At 38.2% G+C, this 24,637-nt stretch overlaps 1 long non-coding RNA gene across 1 annotated transcript; it reads right to left on the bottom strand.

Annotated features, from left to right (window-relative positions):
• Window positions 1–793: 793 nt before the first annotated feature.
• Window positions 794–23,823, bottom strand: LOC141516974 (uncharacterized). Its single transcript, XR_012476793.1, has 4 exons — window positions 23,698–23,823; window positions 17,009–17,129; window positions 13,089–13,281; window positions 794–1,247 (listed from the first exon to the last, which is right to left on the bottom strand). It is a non-coding gene; the product is annotated as an uncharacterized LOC141516974 (long non-coding RNA).
• Between the last annotated feature and the right edge of the window lie 814 nt (window positions 23,824–24,637).

Raw genomic sequence — 24,637 nt, 5'->3', positions numbered from 1 at the left:
TTAGGGCATCTGTTCTAGCCCCTTCTTCACATTAGGAGGTAAGCAGTGTGATCCTTAACAGGGCAGCTCAGTCACCCAGGGGGCTACAGAATCTCACTGCTGCTTTCAGTGGAGAAACAACCCTATGGTTTGGGCTGACTGTGTGCAGGGTTGTGACTACAGCTCCCAATTGAATCTACACCTGTTGCTTCCTCACATGTTTGTCACCAAAGTACTATGATGAATGGTTATGAAGGATGTCTTTTGTTGCATGCATAAATTGGATTTAAGTGAGATAGTGCTGCATGAAATCATCCACCTCACTCTTTTTTCCAAAGTCATCATGATCCAGCATAACAAGACAGAGTCAAGATAACTGGTAAGGGTTCTAGATGCAGTGAATGACCTTGGCATCTTTGATGTCTAAGTACTACGCAGCACCTGCTTCAGCTGAATTCACAGCCATTGTAACAAATTGCCCACTCCACTGAACTTCACATGTTTGGGATAAACAGCCCCCCCCCCCCCACTACTCACCAATGAGTTTAAGACTCCCTCAGTTTCCTGAAAAGGTTTTCCAGGGTATGACTGCTGCGCATGCTATAGCTTCTTGGAGCCACAGGTGAGAGTTAGGTGGCTCAGGTGGACATCAAAGGCGGAAAGCAGTCCTGAGGAGGGCACAGTAGTCCTGAAGAGGGCTAGACAGCCCCTCACACCAAGGTACTAGTCTTCTTTGAACACACCTTATACCCCTAGCTTCAAGTAGTTTCTATAAGATAGACAATGGGTTGGGAGTATGGGCATATGTGTAGGCTAAAAGTAGTTTTTAATAGCTTTAAACAATGGAATGAAAGTCAATATTAATGCAAGTCAATACAGAAAGAGTTGAGATAAGATAGGACATGCAGATGCAGGGCAGTAGTTCAGAGACATTCCTTTTAAGTTAGGACAGGGATTTATTTTGTTGATAGGTATTTGTCTTGTTCCTGGGGGTGGGGGTGGGGGATTTACCAAGTCCTTACCAGGCTATAAAGTACTTCATTGATTTTCAGTGACATCATCAAGAGGAGGGGAGAATTGAAAAATCATCAGATTCCATCTTCAGTTCACATTGTTTTCAACAATAGAAGATCAGTCCCAGTTCTCCTTGTACATGATTCACTTTAGGTCCAGAGTCCAGTGTTGGCAATATCATGATGTCAGTTCTCTTTTATCACATCTGTTTCTTCTAGCTCTTGCTCAACTTTTCTACTTCTCTTCTTATGAGTCTAAGGGTGAAAGACAGTTGGGTTTATAAGTCAAACAGCTTCTCTGACTATTCAAAGGTCAGACAAAAACCCTCCAAGGTAGGGATCAAGGAGAAAACTGGAAGCCCGCTGCTTAAGACCAACAGGCATCCATCTCTATGACTCTGATCTCTTTAACAATACCTAGGTACTACATTGGAATGCATAGCTTCCTCTTCTGTTCCTGTGAAAAGCCTCAGTTTACTTCAAATTTTGTTATAGTGACCATCTTTTTTTCGCCACTTCATATGTGAAAATTATATGTTCTCCTAGGAGAATCTATGGAATAAAAACAACTTGAGGGTAAAGATTTTGTTATTATTGTTTCTGAATTTCTATCATGGGCTTAGTCTCAACCTCAAGGGCACTCAAATGGATGCTTTGAGGCAGAAGAGTACATTTCTGCTGGTCAAGCTATTTGCTTAGCACTCTCCAAATTTTCTGTGGTCTAGGATGCATTTCTAGGAAAGAGGAAGAAGAATCATATGTAGTTTCAGGAGAGTCACCCTATGGGACATGTCTCCTCCAAGAGAATGTGAACTCCTTAAAAGATGGAACTGTTTGACTTTTGTCTTTCTCACCCCAGTACCCAGAATAATTAACACCTCCTAAATGCTTCCTAAATGATTTACTGAATATTGATTGACTGATTTGCATTCCCCAGCACCCTTAGAAGAAATTTGCACACAGTAGGTTTTAAACATAATTTCTTAGTCTAAAACTGAAATAACAAAGCTAGTTTTATAAATAGAGTTTTATTCTCCAGGATCTTATCAAAACCCATGCATGGATGGCATCCTTATGATTACCAAAGCTGATAGAAAATTCTGGTAGCATTTTATGCAAAAAGGACAAAGAATAATTAAAACTGAGTTAAATAACCAATGAGTTTTCATATAGATGACATGGTTTTATAATATGATCCTCTCAAAGCTTATAATATTTGCTTAAAATTCTCATTGACAGGGGCGGCTAGGTGGCGTAGTGGATAAAGCACCAGCCCTGGAGTCAGGAGTACCTGGGTTCAAATTCCGTCTCAGACACTTAATAATTACCTAGCTGTGTGGCCTTGGGCAAGCCACTTAACCCCATTTGCCTTGCAAAAACCTAAAAAAAAAATTCTCATTGACAAGAATTTCACTTAGGCTGGAGAGCAAATATTTACAAATATCAATATGATTACTCTCTCCTCATCCAAGATGTCTCTTATCTTGAGGGTTGTGGATTTAAGGAACTTCCAGGTAAGAAAACACCCCCGTCAATGTAGATTAGCCCCTTTCCAACAGTTTATAGTTTTTGAGAATTGCCTAGGGGCACTGAGGGTTTAAGGGATGATTCCTGGGTCTCACAGTCAATATGTATGACAAATAAGACTTGAACCAAGTTTTCCTGGCTTTGAGGCCAGCTTTCTATCCAATATATATCACATTTACATAATGTTTTAGCTCACATTTTATGTGACTCACATTTTGCATCATTGTGAGAAGTGGTGTAAAATATCAGAAAAGAAGACTGGTTGGATAGTGAGAGCAAAAGATAACTGGATTGACAAACCATTGTTGCCTGGGCATCCAGGAAATTTTCTAGTATGTTGGACATCTCCTTTATATAAGAATAGATAAGAGCTGCCCAACCTGAGAGAGGACGGAACGCCTATATCAATAAGGTTGTAGATATTTCAAAGCATTTGCACTTACAATATACCTTCATCACAAGCCTGTGAAGTGCCAATAATATCATAAAAAGTAGATTTGGAAGAGAAGTCATAGGGTCATAGATTTAGAGCTAGAGTAGACCTTAAAGGTCATCTAGTCCCAACATCTTCATTTGATACATAAAGAGATAGGACTGAGAGGTTGAGAGATCACATAGTCCAACTCTTTCATTTTGTAGATGAAAAAACTGAGGGCCATAAAGGCTAAGAATTTGATAAAGCTCTCATAGGTACTCAGTATTAGAATTAGGATTTGAACCTACATCCCTTAAGGGTTAGAATTAGTTCCAGGTCTGGCTCTATATAATGTGAAGTTTCTTTTTGATGTCTTTCTTTCCTCTTAGCATTAACTACCTAGTCTCTCATATTAGCAGAAGAGTTTCCCAGAAGAAGAATGTCAAACTCATTGATACTAAGATGCCAGGGATTTAATGTTCCCAAACACCGCCCCCCCCATAAGAACTCACTGGTACTACTAGGACATCCCAAGCCAAGCTTGTGACAAGGAACATCTGCTTCTCCTTATCACCATCCTTGAGTTGATGGAGGAGATGGTAATATATGGCAGGTTCAGTCCCTCGGGAAAATAATACCTAAGCTCCTCATTTTTTCAAAGTTGCTCTGGGCTAAAAGGTTTCATTTCTCTTCTCTACAATACACAGAGCTGTCAAATATAGCAAACCATTGACCCAAGACAACCTGAGCTGCCAAAATATCTGCCCAATAGGCAATAAAACCAGGAACAGATATATCCTATGCGACAATCTGGCTCTTCCCTAGTCATACCCATCTACAAATTAGTTAATTAATGGTTATCCTTAGATCTCAAAAAAAGACCATGATGTCAGAAAAGTGATATCATGAATTGCACATATAAGTGATTAAAGTGAAGGGGCATTGTGCAAAGACACCATTCTAACTATCCCAGGTAAGTATAGTAGTCTGAAATAATAAGATCAGAAAAACTGGTGATCAATGAAAGATCTTCATCTTTTTATATCATTTATTTTGGTACAGTATTATCAGTCAATGAACTTTTGACAATTGGGAAAAGCTAATCCATCTGTCAATGCTGTCTGTCCACAGATAGCTCCTTCCCAATTTGAGAATCAAAGAAATTTCCACACTTCCAATGACCTAGATTTGCAAACTCTGTGTCCTTTCACTTTTTATAATCTCATATACCTAACCAGTTACCAAAATTTGTCATTTTTACTTCTACCATATCTTTTATTCATTACTAATACATCATCCTTCTCTCTATTCATACAACTATCATTCCAACTCAGGTACACTTCACCTTTTTATTGTCATTGCAATAGTTTCCCTGTCTCAAATCTCTCACTATTCCATTCCATCTTCCACACACTTGCCAAGATCATTTTCCTAAAACAATTCTTACCATGTCATAGTCTTACTCAATAGCCTCTACCAGTTCCTCTAGGACAAAATATCAATTTCTTTATTTGCCAATTAAAGTACATTACAATTACACACACACACACACACACACACACACACACACCCCCCTACCTGCCTTTCCAGTTTTCTTGGGAAGCCTAATCTACACATCCTAATTTCCAGTCAAACCAGCCTTCTTGTTGATGCTTCTACAGAAAACTCCAACTTTGCATGGACTATCTCCCCATGCCTGGAAGGCACTTCCTCCTCCCTTCCACCTCTAAGTAACTTTTGAGCCAGTCAAAATTATGCTCAAACACCAACTTCTCCATGAAGCTTTTCCTAATTCACCAAACTAGATGATTCAGTAGTGCCTTCCCTGAAGTCAGGAAGCTGCTAGATCTGGAGATAAGCTGGATATCCAGACTCAAGTTTGTTTTGGGTGAAGAAATCATGCATCTCTCTGACCCCCAAAGTGATTTATTAAAAGTTATAATAAGTAAATAAGTAATAATGAAAGCAGTCAAACTGTTTATAGTGGGTTAAGAAACGTCAAGAGCTCTGGCCACAGAGAAGTCATCATAGTTGCTAACAGGGCAGGATCAGAAGCCACCACAAATTCTAAGGCATAATCAGGATAAAAAGAAAGCAACAAGGAGGTGAGGATCCCCTTAGTCTACCTTCTGTAGTGGGAGGAGCAAAGGCAGTACTTGAGGAATGGTTTACATCTGAGGCAAGGTAGTATCCATTGCATATGCTACAAGGGTTATGTTTAGTAATGACCAACAGGATATAGGATGCCTGGGGTCAGGTATATGGCTGTGGCAGCTGGTGAAGCAGTAGATAGAACACTGACCTTGGAGTCAGGGGAAAGGAGTTCAAATTCAGCTTCAAACACTTGACACTAATTGTGTGACCTTGGGCAAGTCATTTTGATGCAGAGAATTATGAATACAGGAAATTTGCAATTAGAAATAAATTTTGTAATTCTTTATACTGCTAAATTTTGTAAAAATGTAAAAATGTTATCTGCTCTTAGAATGTAAATTGACTTCTGTTGCTCCATTGTTAAATGTAAAATTTATGCATCCTCATTCTCAACCCTCAGCTGCCAAACTTTTACCTGGTTCAGGTCACAAGGTGGGGAAGGATTTCCCCTTTACCCTCAGGACCCAGAGAATGAGTAAGACTATAAAAACCTGACCTTAACAGCCCTGGTGGTGGCTACTCTCTCTAGCCCAGTCAGATCTCCCTGTCTGTCTGTCTCTCAAAAAAACCTTCCTAGTCTTTTGTTATTCACTTCTGTCCTCAAAGTGCCTGTTGCTTTTCTAGGAGGAGGAAAGTTTTTAACCTTTGTAAGTCTACTATAACAAATTCTGAGCAGTTTTAAATCCCAGAAATTATGTAAATTCATTCATTTTTCATTCTCAATCTTCATTTGACAATCCCAGTTCTCAACCCTGCTTGCTTCTGGAGAGTTAGCAGAACCCCCCCATTCAAATTCAGTTCATGTGCTTGTCATGGCATTACCTCCAGGAAGTCTTCAAAAACGAAGGACAAATAATAATTCAAAAACTTAACTTTTACTTATTTTGAGTCCCAAATAAATTTATGTCAATATATTTTATATACAAAATAAATAAAAGGTAACTTTCTGAGCTAGAAAAAGCACTGGCAGCTGAAGGAATCAGGAAAGGCTTCATGTAGAAAATTAGGCGCTACCCTAATCTCTAATTATTTACTTTTCCTCCATCCTTCACTATTACTAGCATAGTATATCTTCAATGGGTAATTTATGCTATTCTTGTTGTACCTCAAGAAGCAAGTTAGAGACAAAGCTATAAAATTTGGGAGTAGAGTTCATTTACCCAGGGGTTGTCAGGGGTAAACCCAAACCTAACAACCCTGAGAATACAATGAGCAAAGTTTTTATAGTGTTTTGAGGGGCAGGGATATCATGAGCAAGCAGGGCACAGAAGCAGAAATAGCAGTTGGATATATTTCCTTGTCAGACTGCTTCACACATGTGATAGGAGGCCAATAAAAGACAGAAGGGGGTCAGGATCTAAAAAGATTTCCTGTGGGTCAGGGTCAGGGTCAGGACAGTCACATACCAGAGAGACTTAGGTCAGGTGGAATTTACTATCTCACAGCTCTAGCTACACCTGGGGGGGGGGGGTCAGTTTTAGGAGGCAGCAGGAATATTTCAGAAACAGCCAAAGGATTAGGTTAACAAGAACATTAGGTGAGTCTCAGATAAAATTTATGATATATCTCGTGGCACTCAGGGTCAACTGTTTGAGCCCTGTCAGGATGTTTCCAGAGTTAGGGCATTAGCCAAACTGAGAAACTTCTTGGGGCCCAGAAGTGTCAAGGACCCCCTTTACACAGGGATTACACAAGTATTAATATTGTACTTCATTCTTAGGGTTCTAGTAGTAATGTTGTGAATAGCTAATACTATTACCACTCCTCCAGTATTTGAGCTTCCACCAGTGTGTTTCCCATTAATAAATCATCCAGATGATCCAAATGTCTGTAGACAAAGTCATTTATTCAAAAGGCAAAACAAGAACAAAAATTTCCTAACATTCCATCCATAAAACTGGGAAATGATCTTTCCCAAATATAGCACCCATAGGGAAAGTGGGCACAAACATGTACCACCATAATGAGGCACATAATTGGAAAACATATGTAGTCAAGTCAATTCACAATGCTGAAATTGCAGATCTCGATCCCCCCCCTTTTTTTTTTTGGTGGGGAAGGGAGTTATTATCCTCACAAGATTAGCTGATTAGTATGGGATGGGCATTGAAATGGAACCCAGCCTCTTCCACTGTATTCCTCTACTGCAGAATCCACTCATTTGTTGAATAATCACAAAATAGCAAGGGGGTTCATGCTCCCACCCCCATTTAACTGTAAACTCTTGTTGTTTATATACAAAAGGGCAAATGAAAAAGAATGTAGTCTTTTTTCTGGGGCAAATGGATTGGTTATATTGACTAGTTTCCTAGTGAGTTTCTTTTAATGCAGGTTTTACCTTTGTCTTTGTTTTTTCTCCTTTTTGGAGGGTAAAATTGTCAAAGTCTGATATGGGCTCATCATACTTCTTTATACATGTCATCTACCCCATTTGAATGTAAGTTTCGTGGAAAGAGGGAAATTTTAATTTTTGTCACTATGTCCTCAATACCTAGTGATGTAGAGGAAATATTAAGAGAAATATGCTAGATATTATTTACATCTGTGTTCATTTTACAAATCTTGTGGGTATCTGATTTCCATCTAAATATTATCTAGATAAATAACCCCATTATGAACCACCTAGAACTTACTCCAAAGGGCTATTCCAACCAAAAGGACTATTAGAGGTACTGAGACCTAAATAGGTATCACCTCAAACCCTTCTGAAATGTTAATATTTCAGCTCCTTTCCTAAACTCACCTCAGGGTTAATCCCACATAATAAGAATTCTGAGTTGGTGGGAATAACCTCAACCCTTTCTGGGAATAACTTCAATGCCTCAGTGGACTGACATCTCAGAAGGGGTTGGGGTTATTCCCTCTACCTCAGAACCCAATTTAATAAATAGAAATTAATTTCAACCCCCTTCCCTAATTCCTCCTTTACCATTCCCAGCATGAAAATCATGCTAGGTTCCCCTATATAAACCCATCTTAAATTTTGATGGAGGCTACTGTTATCAGCCCAGTTGCAAACATTTTGCAGTTGTTCCTAATTTCTCTTCTTCGTGCTGTTCTCCCTCTTTAGGCTAGTTAGGGCAGCTGTGGCTGTGGCTGTGGCTGTGGCTGTGGCTGTGGCTGTGGCTGTGGCTGTGGCTGCTGCTGCTTGCTCATCCCCTCAGGGTAAGCCTACTGCCTTTCTTTTCTCTCTCCTTTAGCTTCTGTTAACCACAACAATACATAAATAAATCCTTTTATTCCTAAATTCTTCTGGGTCAGAGCTTGTCCTTCCATGTATTTGTTCACACATTCTTAACGGGAAACTACAGCCCAAATTACACCACACCCTAAAACATTTTTTACACTTCTTCACTAGCACAGTTCTTCAGTCAGAGTAGGTGCTTAATAAGTACAAGGTCAGTGATTTACAGAGGTTCTCCAGTTCAACCTAAGCCCTTCATTCTACAAAGGAGGAAAGGGAGCCCAAAAACACTCATTGCTCAACGCCACACAGATAATTAACAGGGTTAGAGACTGAATTTGGGTACTCAAACTCCATGTCCAACTCTCCTTCCACTAAGCCAAATCCAGTATTCAGTCCAAAAATAAAGTTAGGAAATGTCTCCTTATTTATTCCCAAAAGAAAAAAGAGAATGTGCTGATTTTCTCCCAAGAGACAGCAGCAGGGGTATCACCTTTCCTTTGTCCCTAAGTTTACCTCATCTTGCCTTTAGCCTTAAGGGAAAATTGGTTTTGTTTTCACAAAATCTCTCTCCCTCTCTCCCCCCACCCCCTCAACCCCTTCTTTCCTCCATATCTGTCTACCTGTCTCTCTTCACTGGCTCTCTCTTCTCCAATTCCCTCACTCTCTTTTTATCTCTGTTGTCTTCTTTTTCTTCTTCATTCTTCTCTTCCTCCTCTTTCTCCTCCATCAACTTCTCCTCCTCAATCTCCCCACTCCCAAGTTTAGGAGCTTATAATAAAAGTTATTAAAAATCATTGCACCATGAGATACTTTCTATCTTGATTCAATAAATTATAGCCCAAAAGCCACCTCTGGACTAATACTTTTTTTTAATGATTTCCAAGCTGAAAATTTTTCAACTTATAAAATTTGCTGAAACTATTTTAAAATATAAATATCATTCTAGTTCATGTGTATACAAAATAGAGATGGGGTCCTGTATTGATCACTGTTCTAAACATACACCTCTGAAGACCCCAGTCAAGGAGAAAACTATAGTATTGGGGAGGAGTATATCTTTAACCTTGGATAAGGAAATGGCAAACCTCTCAAGTATTTTTGCCAAGAAAACCCCTTGGACAGCATGGTCATGGTATAGTCCCCAGGATCACAAAGAGTCAGACAAGACTCCTCTATCTGATTTACAGGCACGCTGTCTCTAGCCTGTTTTCCTACAGTCAGGTTAGAAATGGCTCAGTAAAAACTCAGTTGACAGTAAAGTTAATTTTCAACATTCATTTTTTGTAATGTTTTCTCCCCTCACCCTAGGACAGCAAGTAATTTGATATAGGTTATTCATGTACAATCATTTTATACATATCTCCATATTAGACATGCTGTGAAAGAAGAATCAGAAAAAAAAGTAGAAAAACCACAAGAAGGAAAAAGCAAAAAACAATTAAAAAAAGAAAATACTATGTTTTGATCTGCATTCAGATTCTATAGTTCTTTTTCTGGATGTGGATGGCATTTTCCATCACAGATTTTTTAGAATTGTCTTTGAAAGTATATGGCTGAGAAGAGCTAAGTCTATCATAGTTGATCTCTATACAAAGTTGCTGCTAAGGTGTATCTCTTGGTTTTGCTCAATTCAGTCACCATCAGTTCATGTAACTCTTTCCAGGTTTTTCTGAAAATGCTTGTCATTTCTTATAGAGCAATAATATTCTATTATATCCATATGTGACAACCAGTTCAACCATTCCCCAATTGATGGGCATCCTCTCAATTTTCAATTCTTTGTGTGGTCATGAATTTAATGGAATATTGTTGTTAAGCTTCTTCAGTTGTATTTGACTCTTTGTAGCCCTCTTTGGGTTTTCTTAGCAAAGATACTAAAGCAGTTTGGCATTTTCTTCTCCAATTCATTTTACAAAAGAGGAAACTGAGATCAACAAGGTCACCCAGATAAAAAATGTTTGAGGTCACATTTGAACTCAGAACTTCCCGGTTCCAGGCCCAGTGAGCCACCTGAGGGTTTCAATGGCATTATCACCGTAATTTTAAGAAGTGACAAAAAGTCTGAAAAGACTTGAACTGATACAGAGTGAAGTAAGCAAAAATATGCATAATTATAATAGTGCAAATTAAAAAATTAATCCCAATACAATTGAAACTGAACATTGCAAAATTGTGAAGAACAATCTTGGCACTAAAAAAATGCTTCATAATGATATTCCCCCTTATTCCTATGCAGAGACAGAGGGGAAAATGTCCACCTGTATAAAACATAACATAAAACTCAGATTTTACTGATGTGTTGATTGGTTTTGCTGAACTTTTTCATTTTCTTTTTAAAACTCTTTGTTATAAAGCATGCCTCTCTAGGAGAGGAAAGCTAAGTGATATATAAAAACAAACAAAAAAATTCATTAAAATCTATTTTTATTTTATTTTATTTTCCCTGGATATATGCAAAACAAGTTTTAACATTCACTTTTAAAACCTTGAGTTCCAAATTCTCTTCCTCCCACCTCAGTCCCTCTCATTTAAAAAAGCAAATTATTTGACATAGGTTAAAAATATATAGTCATTAGGGGGGCAGCTAAGTGGTGCAGTGGATAGAGCACTTATTCTGGAGTCAGGAGTACCTGAGTTCATATTGGACCTCAGACAATTAATAATTGTCTAGCTGTGTGACCTTGGGCAAGTCACAACCCCATTGCCTTAAAAATAATTTTAAAATTTTAAAAATGTATAGTCATAAAAAACATTACCACAGTGGTCATGTTGTAAAAGTCAACATAACCCCCCCAAAAAAAAACCCTCAAGAAAAATGAAGTAGTAAAAAAAAGAAAAAGTACGCTTCAATCTGTATTTAGACATCATCAGCTCTGCCTTTGGGATGGATAGTGCTCTTTATCATAAGTCTTTCAGAGTTCTCTTGCATTACAGTATTGTTGAAAAAAGGTAAGTCATTCACAGCTTATCATCCTACAACATTGCTGTTACTTTGCACATAGCACATTTCCCATTGCATCTGTTCATATAAGTTTTTTACTGAGAGCATCCTGTTCATCATTTCTTCTAACTGAACAGAATTTCATCTTAATCTCATATCACAATTTGTTCAGCCATTCCCCAACTAAAGGGCATCTCCTCAGTCTCCAACTCCCTATCACCAAAAAAAAAAAAAAAAAAAAAACAGCTGTTATAAATATCCTTTTTTTACACATAGGTCCTTTACCTTTCTATTTTTTTCATCTCTTCTGGAATATAGAACTAGAAGTGACATTGCTAAGTCAAAGTGATTACGGAGAAATTGGTGATGCCACCACAGAGATTGGGGTTCTTGGAAGAGAAAGACTCACAACTAGTCTGGGGGTTGTAAAAAAAAACCCCTCAGATCTGTAAAATTCATCACTTGCTTGAAAGTACAAGGATTTCACAGAAGCAATATAGACCAAAGAAAGAATTTAGTTACAAGCCAGGAAAGAATTCAGAGGTAAAAAGAGAGACGGGAATGGCAGGGAGCACAAGAAGAGAAGAGGAGAAAAACTTAGATCAACATAAATCTTGTCACATGGAGCTCCAGTGGCATAGGCTGAGAGCATGTGGTTCTAGTTGAGAGAGAGAAAGTGGCCATTCTGACAAGGAAAATGCAAAGAAGGAAAAAGAGAGAAAAGAGAGCTCTACTCAAGAGGAGCTTGCTTAAATGTATTTCCATAGTGGATTGGACAAGAGTAGTGCTTGAGCACCTGACTCCAGGTATTCTCTAATATGTATGATACAGGGAGTGTCTAAGACTCCTAAGTACTCATTGTGCAAGGGTGGTATTCTACACGTTAGTCTTTCCTGTACCAAAGGGCATGACCTTCAAGTCCAACATAGTTATTTCCCTGTACCCTGCTTCAAAAGGTTAGGCATCATTTTACAGACCCTTGAGCATAGTTACAAACTGCTCTACAGAATGGCTGAATCAGTTCATGACTCCCCCAATATTGCATTGTTGTTTCATTTTCCCTACATTCCCTCCAAATTTGTCCAAGTTATAAAGTAACCTCAGAAACATTCCAAACAGCATTTTTTTATCAATAGGGAATTAGAACATTTAAAAAAATTTCTACATAGATATCATTGGTAATGTCATTTGAAAACTATTCATATCTTTGATCATTTATCAATTGGGAAATGGCTCCTATTTTTTAAATATTTAACTCAGTTCTTTATATTTGAGAAATGAGATCCTTATCAGAGAAACTTGATTCATTATCTTTTCCCCACAGTCCTAGTGCTAATTGTATTTCCCTCTATCCTATTTCGCCCTCCTGTTTATTCTATTTTTTATCTGAGTAGCCCCCCCATAATCTTCCCTCCTTATATCCTTTACCCTCCCTCCCCCCTCTTCCCCCCCTTCCCCCTTTCTCCCATCCCTTTCCTCTAGGGTAAGATAGATTTCTAAATTCAATTGAGTGTGCATGTTATTACTTCTTTGAGCCAATTCCAATGAAGTAAGGCTCATTCCCCCTTACCTCCTCCCTCTTGCACTCCACTGCAAAAGTTTTTCCTTGCTTCTTTTATATGAAATAACTTAACCCTTTCTACCTCTCCCTTTCCCTTTCTCCCAATACATTCCTCTCTCACCCATTAACTCCATTTTTTAAAATACTATCCCTTCAGCTTCAACTCCCACCTGTGCCTTGTCTATATATGTTCCTTTTAACTATCTTAATAAGTGAGAAAGTTCATATGGATTATGAGTATCATCTTCTCATACAGGAATATAAGTAGTTCAACATCATTAAGTCTCTTATAATCTGCCTTTCCTGTTTACCTTGAGTCTCATATTTAAAGATCAAATTTTCTGTTCAGCTCCGATTGTTTCAGCAGAAAATATTGAAAATTCCCCTATTTCATTGAAAGTTCATCTTTTCTCCTGAAAGAATATATTCAGTTTTGATGGGTAGTTGATTCTTGGTTGTAATCCAAGCTGTTTTGCCTTCTGGAATATCATATTCCAATAGAATCTATTTTTAAAAAAAGAAAAGAAAAATTATTAGAAATGCTTTTTTGGTGCAGGGAAGGAGAACTAGGGGAAATAAAACTTTTTGGACCTTTTTCTTAGTTCTTAAAGGGGTGGTTGCCATTGGCAACTTCTGTCAATTTCTCTATTCTATTGAGCAGGGATGGTACTCTGGAGCCCTGCCATGCCTATTCCCAACCCCACAGCTAACACTGCAAAGAGCCTGCAGGGGACTGATCACCATAGTGTTATTGATGCTATTGCAAAGGTGTTCCCCTCTCTCTCCTCTCTGCTCTAGCTCTCTCCTGAGGCAGATTGCCTTATCCAATCTCCCCAGTATGACTGGAGTCACCCTATGGCTCAAACTCAAGTCTCCATCTCTTTCTAGACTAGAGAAAGAACACTATCTGATTAGATAACAACTTCCATGGTTCCCAGTTAAATTTAGAGCTCTTTCCCATACAAAAGCAAATCAATCTAAAAGAAATCAGACTGAGAATATCCAAACAACTGGTTGTACTACTATTCAATCCTAGGCTGGTCTCCTACAATATTTATAATACACAGTACTCAAACTAGCATTACATTATAGACTTTGTAGCATTGTTCCATTTCATGTATACTAGTCTTGTCTCCTCAGAGGCATGTTCCTGAAGAAAAGAAGAATGTCTATCCTTTCTTGGATAAACTCCACATTACCCAATATAGTATTGATCATATTTCATAGAAAATACACCATCATAGACTTGCATTGAAGTATATCAAGCTTTAAGGTCAAGTCTTCTCTTTCATGATTTTAATTTATGCTTTAAATACAGCTCTGTGTTTTCTAAATAACTCCTGGTCATTTCTATTCTCTTACTAAAGGGGAAGAGAAAGAGAGAAAGAGACAGAGACAGAGAGGCAGAGAGATGGAAAGAATCAGGGTGGGGGTTGAGTCAGAGAAGCAGGCAAACAAATGGAAGAGACAAAAGAGAGAAACATAGAGACAGAAAAAGGAAGAACTAAAGGAGAAACAGAGAGAAAGATAAGAGAAAGACAGAGAAATAAAGAGACCAAGAGACAGGCAGATAGAGCGTTATTGATCCCAAGCTTGGTGAGTCGAGCAAAGGTCTACATCACCCAAAGATTTCAATGTGCAATAATTTTAGTACCCATTTGAAATCAGGCATTAAGGTCCCACTTCCTCATTGCCCCATCTCCACCTGCCCCCCCCAGGCCCCATCTCTTAATATTATCCATCCTGGCATTCAATTCTATACAATCAAGAGACACAGACCATCTAGTCCAACCTCCTTCTTTCAGTCAGTTTTAAAAAAAAAAGGAAGCATCTATTAGGGACCTGCTATGATTCAGGCACTGTTCCAGATGCTAGGGATTTAAAGACAAAAGCAAAAGTCTTTGCCCTCAGAGAGCTTACAATTTAACAGGAGAAACAGCAAGTGCATGTATGGGGAAAACATCTACTCTTGTATTTTTACCCCTACTCACAGATGTAATTGGAATTCCCAAGGACATATACCACCCCACATTCAAAGATATTTTGCAAATAACTTACAAAATGGGCTCATGAATTGTCACCAGTGTGCTTCCCTTTATGAGTAAGTCAGAAGACTTTTTTTGGTTGTTCAGTTATTTTCAGTTGTATCCATTTCTTCATGACCTCATTTGGGATTTTCTTGGCAAAAATATTGCAGTGTTTGTCATTTCCTTCTCTAGCTCACTTTTCAGATGAAGAAATTGAGGTCAACAGGATTAAGTGACTTGTCTAGGGTCACATAGCTAATAAATATTTGAGTTCAGATTTGAACTCAGGAAGGTGAGTTTCCAGCCTTTAGGTCTGGCAATCTGAACACTATGCCATCTACATACCCTAACCTAGCATAATCAGGACATTATCCAAAGAAAATTCTTCCTGTAAGGCAGCTAGGGGATGCAGTGGATAGAGTGCTGGTCCTTGAGTTAGGATCAAATCCAATCTTAGACCCTTTAAAAATTTTTTTTTAATTTATTTAAGCCAATGGGATTAAGTGACTTGACCAAGGTCACACAGCTAGCTAATTATTAAGTATCTGAGTCTAGATTTGAACTCAGGTACTCCTGACTCCAGGGCTGGTGCTTTATCCACTGCACCACCTAAACTCCCCTAACCTTAGACTCTTAATAATTACTTAGCTGTGTGACCTTGAGTAAGTCAATTAACCCATTGCCTTGAAAAAAAAATCTTCCACCAACCTGGGATACACTCTGATAAATACAACTAATGTCAGCAAATATGACCACAAATGTAGACTACACTAATAATAAGCCACTCACGTGGGGAACATGTGGTCAAAGTCACTCACGTTTCAAGGGTGGCTAGGCAGCGTAGTGGATAAAGCACCGACCTTGGAGTCAGGAGTACCTGGGTTCAAATTTGGTCTCAGACACTTAATAATTACTTAGCTGTGTGGCCTTGGGCAAGCCACTTAACCCTATTTGCCTTGCAAAAACTAAAAAAAAAAAAAAAAAAAAAAAAAAAAAAACCAGATACAAGGTACTCATGGAAAGGGAGAAAGGGAGAAAGACCAGGAAAGGTTTCAAAAATATGTTGCCTTTTGAGGGGTGATTCAGTATTGGGGTACTACAAAACCCCAGTTCTAAATGGTTAGAACTATCCCTCTGACTCAAAGAACAATGACACCTGACTTCAATCTGATAGATTTAGGTCAAAAAATTCTAATTGGAAAGACCCTTACTGGTTCATAAGGGATTCAAATGTCATTCTAGACACTCTCATGTCAGGGGCCCCAGAGCCAGCCCAAATGCATCTTTTCTCCTCATCAGCACAAGATACTCAGCAACTCCACTTGGCAGATGGCAGTGAGAGAGAAAGCCAATTGCTCCTATGACTAAAAATAAATGCCTGGCGACATATCTATTTTAAAGGATATGGTACATTTACAATATCTTTTCTTGCCTAAGAGTAACTGCTGTGTCAACTCTCTCTGTATTTCTAATTTAGTATCGCAGGGGTGGCAGTGGATTTGGTATGAGGCATTCTAGGAAAACGTCAGCACAAGGACAGGCACCTAGGATATGAAAAAGGAGATGAGTTAATGGAGGAAAAAAGGAAAGGCAGACATGGAAAAAAGAAAAGAGGAAGAAGAGAAAAAAGATGAGGAGGCTAAGAAAGGAGAGAAAGAAAGGGAGTAAAGTAGGAACAAAGGAGGTAGAAGAGGGGGGAAAATGGGATGGGGAAAGAAGAAAATGATAAGAGGGAAGAAGAAAAAGAGAAGGCAGAGAGGGAAGTGGAGCAGTGGATAAAGTGTTAGACCTGGAGTCAGTCAAACTCATTTTCATGAGCTCAAACACTCACTTATTATGTGAGTCTGGACAAGTCTTAATGCTGATTACCTCAGTTTCCTCTTCTATAAAATGATCTGGAGAAGTAAATGGCAAACCATTCTAGTATCTTTGTCAAGAAAATCCCAATTGGGGCCAAAAAGTGTCAGCTACAACTGAAAAATGATTGAGCAGCAAGAGTAGAGAAAGTTAACATTGGTGTAAAATCCTTTTATATCACCTAAAAATAGGTTGGAACTACCCCAGAGAACATTTTCTCATAGGTCTATGCATTTTTAAATGACCCTGTTTCACATAATCATATACACACAGAACCTCAGATTTGAGGACTTCAGTGTTCACCTCATTTAACTTAAACTTAAAAATAAACTCCTTCTTCAACATACCTGTCAAGTGACCATTCAGCCTTTGCTCAGAAACAGCCTGCCAAGATAACTCTTTCCACTTTTGCAAAGTTCTTTCTCTTCCCTTGAATTGAGCCCCCTTGTAATTTCCACAGATGGATCCCTTTGGGGTCAGGCAAAATAAACATAAATCTTCCATCAGACGGACTTAAAAAATAATGAAAGAAAGTCAGCATGTACCCTTAAATCTTTTCTGTAGGATAAATATTCCCAGTTCCTTTTACCTTTCTTCTTTGGCATGACCTCAAAGTCCTTCATCATCACAGCTGTCTTCTTTTGGCCCCTCTCTAGCTTATCAGTGTCCTTTCTAAAATGTGATGCCTAAAACTAAACACAGTACTCCTGCTGAGGACTGATCAAGACAGCACACAGTGGGATGATTTTTTTTTGTTCCTGGATAATCTGTCTCCCTTGATGCAAGCAAAGATATCACTAGCTTGCCTGGTTGCCAGAGCATCAAACTGAATCTGCAGTCCACTAAAACCTTATACCTTTTATCAAACTGCTATATAGTCATGCCTTTCCCAGCTTATACTTTGAGCTTAAGTTTGTATTTTACACTCAAGTTTTAGATACTATATTTATGACTATAGGAAAAAGATTGATCAGAAAAATTTCTCCCACCTTATGAGCTTACATGGCATTGACTTTCCATAGAATTTCTCAGCTAAGAATAAATGTACCCAATAGTACCTTATTCAGACGATTAAAGGTAGCTGTTTAAGTGTCAGTGATGGAATGCTTCCAAGATGATTTCTGGTAGGTAGAACACTAATTGCAGAAATCATCCATTATTCTAGCCCATGCAAAATAATGGGGAGGTTTGGACACTTTTCTCTTCTAGTTTTCTTCTGGAGAGGATCTAAGCCTAGATCTATCCCCTCCTTCACCCTGAGAACTCTCACTGACTAGCATGATGTTTTTCATCCTTCAGTCTCAATCAAATCAGGAGGGTGATATCTTGACTTGAGAGTGATTTGGATTTAAGTGAGGCAGAGCTGGGAAAAGTCATCAGCTTCCCTCTCTCCTCCAGAATCATCAGAGTCCAGTGGTAAGATCTAAGTCAGGATGACTAGCCCTCCAACCAATTAGCAGAGCATATGGCAAAACAAAAATGCTTACCTATGTATCTCAAAATTGGAATTCCTAGACAATGACATTCCAAAACCTTAGCCTCCTAATTGGAGGACAGGAAGATTTCCTAAATTGTGCTATCACAGAAATAAGCCTTCCACCCAGGAAAAAGTGAATCTCTATATCAGTTGTACAATTTAATAATAAAAGTTAGCATCTTATATTACACTTCTTATGTGTCACTTACAAATATTATCTCATTTTGCTCCTCACAACAACCATGAAAGGTTATTATTATCCCCATTTTACACTTAAGAAAACTAAGGTAAACCAAGGTACCTGGCTGAAGGTCACATAGCTATCAAGTATTTGAGGTTAAAGTTAAACTCAAATCTTCTTGATTCCAGGCCTGGCACGCTATCTACTGTACCACTTGTTGCCTTGCAGTTTCTAGGGACAACTTACCAGTTTCCAGCCAGTAAGCTTCTCTCTAAAAGCTGTTCAGTAGAAACTATTTCAAAGTAAAGACATTTAACTGATAGGAGAGTGAGAAAAGGTCCCATTCTGTAAATTGGCATCACATCCTCCCACAATACAGTAAACAGGAGGAAAATTGGGCATATGTGTATGTGTGTGTGCATTAAATACTGATAAAGACATCCCCATATTGAGAATATATGGTCAAAGTATAAGTCATGCTCCTAGTTCTGCAGGAACCCACTATTCTTTCTTCTTCTCTTGGACCTTGTGCCACCACCCTACCTTGGGCACAGCATCTCTACTGGACAGATGATTCAACGTAGGTCCTAGGCTACTCTCCTTGATTCAACTTCCTATTGCCAGAGGCAGTGCTCACTTGAATCCACAGTTCTCTCTTCTCTGTTGCCAGGAGTCACACTCTTTAAGGTTTTTGCCTGTGTCTCCCTAGTGAGTGTCCTGCTATTTAAAGGCCACCAAAAGCATGGCTTCCTTGACTAAGCAATAGTCAGTTGTATCTTAACTGAAAGGATAAAATAACAAAATGGAGTGTTTACTTTGTGCTAAGCACTGGGGATACAAATAGAAATATGAGATGGTCCCTGCTCATAAGGAACACATGTTCAAATGGAGAAAACACAAATGAAAAGAAAAAGTCCCATGGCCCATAGTGTACAACAACAAAACTGGTCTTAATGTCTCTTCTTTAACACCATCTCCACTGATAAAACCACATCAGCTACTGATGTTGAACCATTTGATGATACCAAAGACTTTGGTGGCAAGAACTTCCATTTCTGAATCTTTAGAATTAGTCTTTAGTACCTGCAGCTGGGAATGCCACAGAGTTTGCTTCCCAGAATGATGAGCGAAGACACAGGACTGGGAGCATTGCTATTCCAAAGGCTCTTATATTCAGAATTCTAGGCTGTCTCCATCAGAGTACATGGTGATGGGGAAGTTAGATGGCACAGTGGATAGAGCACCAGTCCTGTAGTCAGGAGGACCTGAGTTCAAATTTGACCTCAGACACTTGTCATGTACTAGTTGTGTGACCTTGGACAAATCACTTAACTTTGACTAAGCCTCACATCCAGGGCCGTCTACAGTCACCCTGATTCATATCTGGCCACTGGATCCAGGAGGCTCCAGAGGAGAAAGTGAGGCTGGTGACTTAGCTCAGCACCCCCTCACTCAAATCCAATCACATACTTGTCATAGCATCACCTCCCTGACATCATGATCTTCTCTGACAATGAAGGACAAACATCACATAGTGATCAAGGTAGTAGTAGTTGGATTTGCCCAGCACATGCTGTGTCCTGTCTCTCCTTCAGGATGCCTTCCTGCATTAACTAGGCAAGTTGCCTGCCCTATGTCTGACATTTGGATGGCAGTTAATAGGGATGTCTGGCACCTTCTTCACAGACGTTGCCTCACCAAGTGATGGCTGTAAGGACCGGATTGCAAGGATGTGCTGATACTCTCAGAATTCCTGTGGCTATCTAGCCAAAGAAATATGAAGTCTGATCTCTGAAACCCAACTATAAATCACTCTGGCTCCCAATTATTAGCCAACTATAGGACACAGATCAACCCCACTTGGTCCTACTTTGGGCTCTGACAGGCTCAGAGTGAATATAAATAGCAACTATTTCAGTTTTGGCCAGGAACCCTGAGGGTCTTCCCCTCCCAGTTTGATTTCTTTTTGATTAAGTAAAAGAGGCCATTCTTTACTTTATTTCTTTTTGACCTAGATTAATCATTGAATGGGTATTGCTTCAGTCAAACTGAGACCTATTAAAGATTTTAACTTAAAAAGGCCAATGTTGCCCACCACATCCAGGGTCATTTCAAGTTGTCTTGATCCATATCTGGGCCCTAGACCCAGATGGCCCCAGAGGAAAAAGTGAGGCTGGTTACTTTGCACAGCCCTCACTTAAATCCAATTAATTTGCATGTCATGGCATCACCTCCCGATGTCTTGGTCCTCTTTGAGAATAAAGGACAAACAACAAGAAGCCTATCTACCACTGATAGCAGTTGGTTGGTACTTTTTGCTTCCACTGGTGAGAATAGACCCCCTCTCCATAATAATTTCTCCCCTCAGTGAGCCCTGAGGGGGCTGAGCTGGAAACATATCAAGTAGTTTAGGGAAGGAGGACACTGCATTAACCAAGATTTTAGGACTCAGGACTTAGGCTATAATATTGAAACTGGTCTGACACAGGCTGCCTACTGTTTATTCCTCCAAATTAATTAATTAATTCTGTTAAGAACATCTTCCTACTTCATTAATGAAATTCTTGCTTTTCATTTAGGATCTTAACCTTGATGTGTCTGTTACTTTCCCCTTATTTTTTATGATTACAATAACAAGGCTAGGAAAAGTCAGTTAACAAAAGGTGTCCTAATCAATTCTATATATATATGTATGTAGATGGCCCCAAATTTGAGAGTTCAGGGATCCAGCTTTATAGTCAAATAAAAGGAATATCCAGGGCAGAATTACTTTTAAAGTTAGAAACATTTGTTTTATTGAGAGAAACATGATTACTGATGCTGAGAAAGCAGTGAAAAAGGACCAAAAATCATAATATATATGATCAAAAGTGCTGGATTTTGCATTCTACTATTTCAGTGAGGTACTTGGTGAGTGGGTATACTGGAAATGGATTTGCCTATCTGTAGACCCAAGTGTTTTTCCTTTTTGGGGAAATTCAAGCACAGAATCTGGGGAAATAGGAAACCTCCATGTAGGAAGAGGGGTTCACTTGTAAGAAGACTTATCCCATGGCAACTCTGAATTGTGGATGTCAAAAAGAGTCAAAACTATAGGATAGAACTAAATCTATCAGGTTTCGAGTCAATGTGATGAATAAGTGCTATTTATATTGTTTATAGACTATTGTGGGCCCCTTTACATGTTTTGCTTATTGTGAAATGAGCCCTTTCACTCTTTTGGGGTTGCATGTCAACAGACTCTTCTTGTTGTCCCTGCATCAATTTAAATTAAAACACTCCTTCAAGATTATAATTCATATATATATATATATAGATATATATATATATATACACACATATAGAGAGAGATACATATGTATATATGTAAATATATATATATATATATACATTAATATCTGTGTGTAAAAATACACATACATTGGTCACTGGTCACTAGTTGTCCTTCATTCTCAAAGAGGATCTAAATAACATCACTTTGTTGGGGTCAATGTATATATAGTGTGTACAACAGTAGCGGATCAGACCAATATGACCTCAGAAGACTTTACTACAAGTTCAGTACATAAGTCCATATGAATATTTGTAGTGGCAATGGTTCTAAATTTGCACATCTTGTGTTTCAGAGAGAGAGAGAGAGAGAGAGAAAGAGAGAGAATAAAAAAGTCTCTTCCTTCTAAAATATGTTAAAGCATTTGATTTTGTGGGTTTTTTCTCTAAGAGTTTGGGTCATTGCTTGGTACCTATAAATATTTAATAAATCATTTTCATTTATTCATTCAATCTACATTTTGTGTAGGACTGGATGGTCTACCTGATACTCAATAAATGTATTTGTTACCTTGAGTAACTATGGGATATAGGTAATTTTCTTACCAACTTTTTGGAAACAAACACAAAAGCTATATTATGTAATATTCCCTGAGTAGATTCTGGATAAAGTCAATATGAGACAAAAAGAAATAGATTTTTGGGTCAGCCTTCAAGACCATAGCTGGTACATGTGAACTCAGAGCCCTATAGGTATTAGTAAATTATATCTCCATTAATTTTTATTTTATTCATCCCACTATTTTAAACTGCCAAGATATTTTATAATCTTGAATCCATCACCAATGTGTTTTCTAACCCAGTTTTTTATTATATGTAAATTTAATAGGCATTCTTTCACTGCTTTTGACTAAACCATTGATCAAAATATTTAATAACATGGAGTTAAACATAAATTTTGGGGGTACCCCATTGGAGACTTTCCAAATTGACTTTAAGCCATTAATGACTCCTCTTTGTCTTCAAGTATTCAATCTTTCCAAGATCTAGCTAATTGTATTATTGTCTAACTTTATATTTCTACATAGCCATTCCACCTACTGGATGGTCCTGAGACCAGGACAATGTAAAGACCTGGATAGTCGTCATCTCAACTATTCTCTTAATACCCATAGAATTAATAGGTACCATGAAATCCAGGCTGAAAAGGTTTCCTTAGGTTCCTTAGCTCACTGCACAGGATTTGACTGAGAAGGCTTTCCTAAGGCTTCAAGTCCTTGGAAAACATCTAGGTACCTGTAATTAGAAGACTTGACTACCTCTTTTCTTGGATACTTTCCCTCTGGGTTTTCATGACACAGTTTTATACTGTTCTCCTACTTGTTAGCTCCTCAGTTTCCTTTGTTGTATATTCATACTAGTAATGTCCAACTGTAAGGTTCTGCACAAGATCCTTGCTTCTCTCCATACTCCCACTTGGTATTTCCATCAATTTTCAAAGGTTCAATCTTCATCTTTATTCACATCTATATATCCAATTGTAGTCTTGTCTCCTGAGCTCTAACATTATATCACCAATTGCCAGCTGCATATTTCAAACTGGATATTCCAAAGACATCTTAAACTTATCATGCTCAAAATAGAAATCATCTTTTTCCCTAAACCTACCCTTTCTTCAAATATCCCTTTTTTCATCAAATAGGTTCAAATGTACAATGTCTTCCTTAATTCACTCATTCTCACCCACTTCCTCTTGTCCTATTTCCAATCATTACAAGTTTTGTCATTTTTTTGTCTCTACAACATGTCTTACATTTTCTGACCTCTTTTCTCCATTTATACAGCCAACCTCTTAGTACAGGCCTTCATCCCTTCTCATCTTAACTATTGTATTACCTTCCTATTTGGTTTCACCCTCACAAATCTTCCCAGTCCAATCTATCCTTCATCCAGCTGTCAAAGTCATTTTCCTAAAGCACATACAGAAATGCATCCTATAGACAGAGAGGATCTACCTTGTTACCAACTCCTATTCAAAAAACTCCAGGAGCTAGACATTATCTCTAGGACCAAATATGAAACCCTTTGTTTAATAAGTTTTAACTTACTTAAATATAGGAGGCAGCAGTGGATAGAGCACTGGTCCTGGAATCAGGAAGTCCTGAGTTCAAATCCAGCCTCAGACACTTAATAATTGTCCAGCTTGTGTGACCTTGGGCTAGTCACTTAATCCCATTGCCTTAAATAAATAAAATTTTAAAAATTATTTAAAAATAAATCCCTTCCCAATTTGACTCTCAACTAGTTTTCCATGCTTTCAGTACATATTACAGCCCTTCACGCTCACTATGGTCCAGTCATACTGGCCTTTTTGTTGTTCCTTATATATCATATTCACTACCCTATTTTTATGCCTTTGCCTTGGCTGTCCCCATCCCTGAAATGTTCTCTCTTCTCTTCCTGCTTCTTGTAATAGCTGGCTCCAAGATTGAGTTCAGATGTCACCTTCGGCAAAAAGATCTTCCAGGTCACCCTGTTTCCAGCTGCCAGCACTTCCCTTTCTAAGGTTATTTTCCATCTACTCTGTATATGACTTGTATGGAATACCCCAAACAAGGACATGGAAAGTCATACAATAACTGAAAAACAATTGGACAAAAATCAAAAATTGTTTATGAAGTCTCCTTGATCAGAATATGGTAGGGGTGATTTGTACTTTTCCCTAATATCTCTAACATTTACATAGTAAGAGATTAATATATATTTGTGGGATGATCAGTTGATTGAATTACTCTATGGAATTTGATTTGCAATCAAATTTTGAAAACCACTTCTTAAACCTCAAAAATATAAATATGAGTGGTTGTCAGCAGTAACAGCATTATTATTACTAGAGTCCTCCCAAACTATCCATTTGCCTTAGATATAATAACTCAACAAAACAAGTTTTTATTATCTTAAAATGGGGATACTCATTGATAAATCAATCAAATTTCAAATTGGTTCTAAAGGTCTACAACTCTTCAAAAAGAATTTCCTGGGATATTT

Source organism: Macrotis lagotis, chromosome 1, assembly GCF_037893015.1.
Source record: "Macrotis lagotis isolate mMagLag1 chromosome 1, bilby.v1.9.chrom.fasta, whole genome shotgun sequence".
In the NCBI taxonomy this organism is placed as follows: domain Eukaryota; kingdom Metazoa; phylum Chordata; class Mammalia; order Peramelemorphia; family Peramelidae; genus Macrotis; species Macrotis lagotis.
Note: the sequence above shows the minus strand (reverse complement) of the source record. Positions and strands in the feature narration are given on the sequence as shown.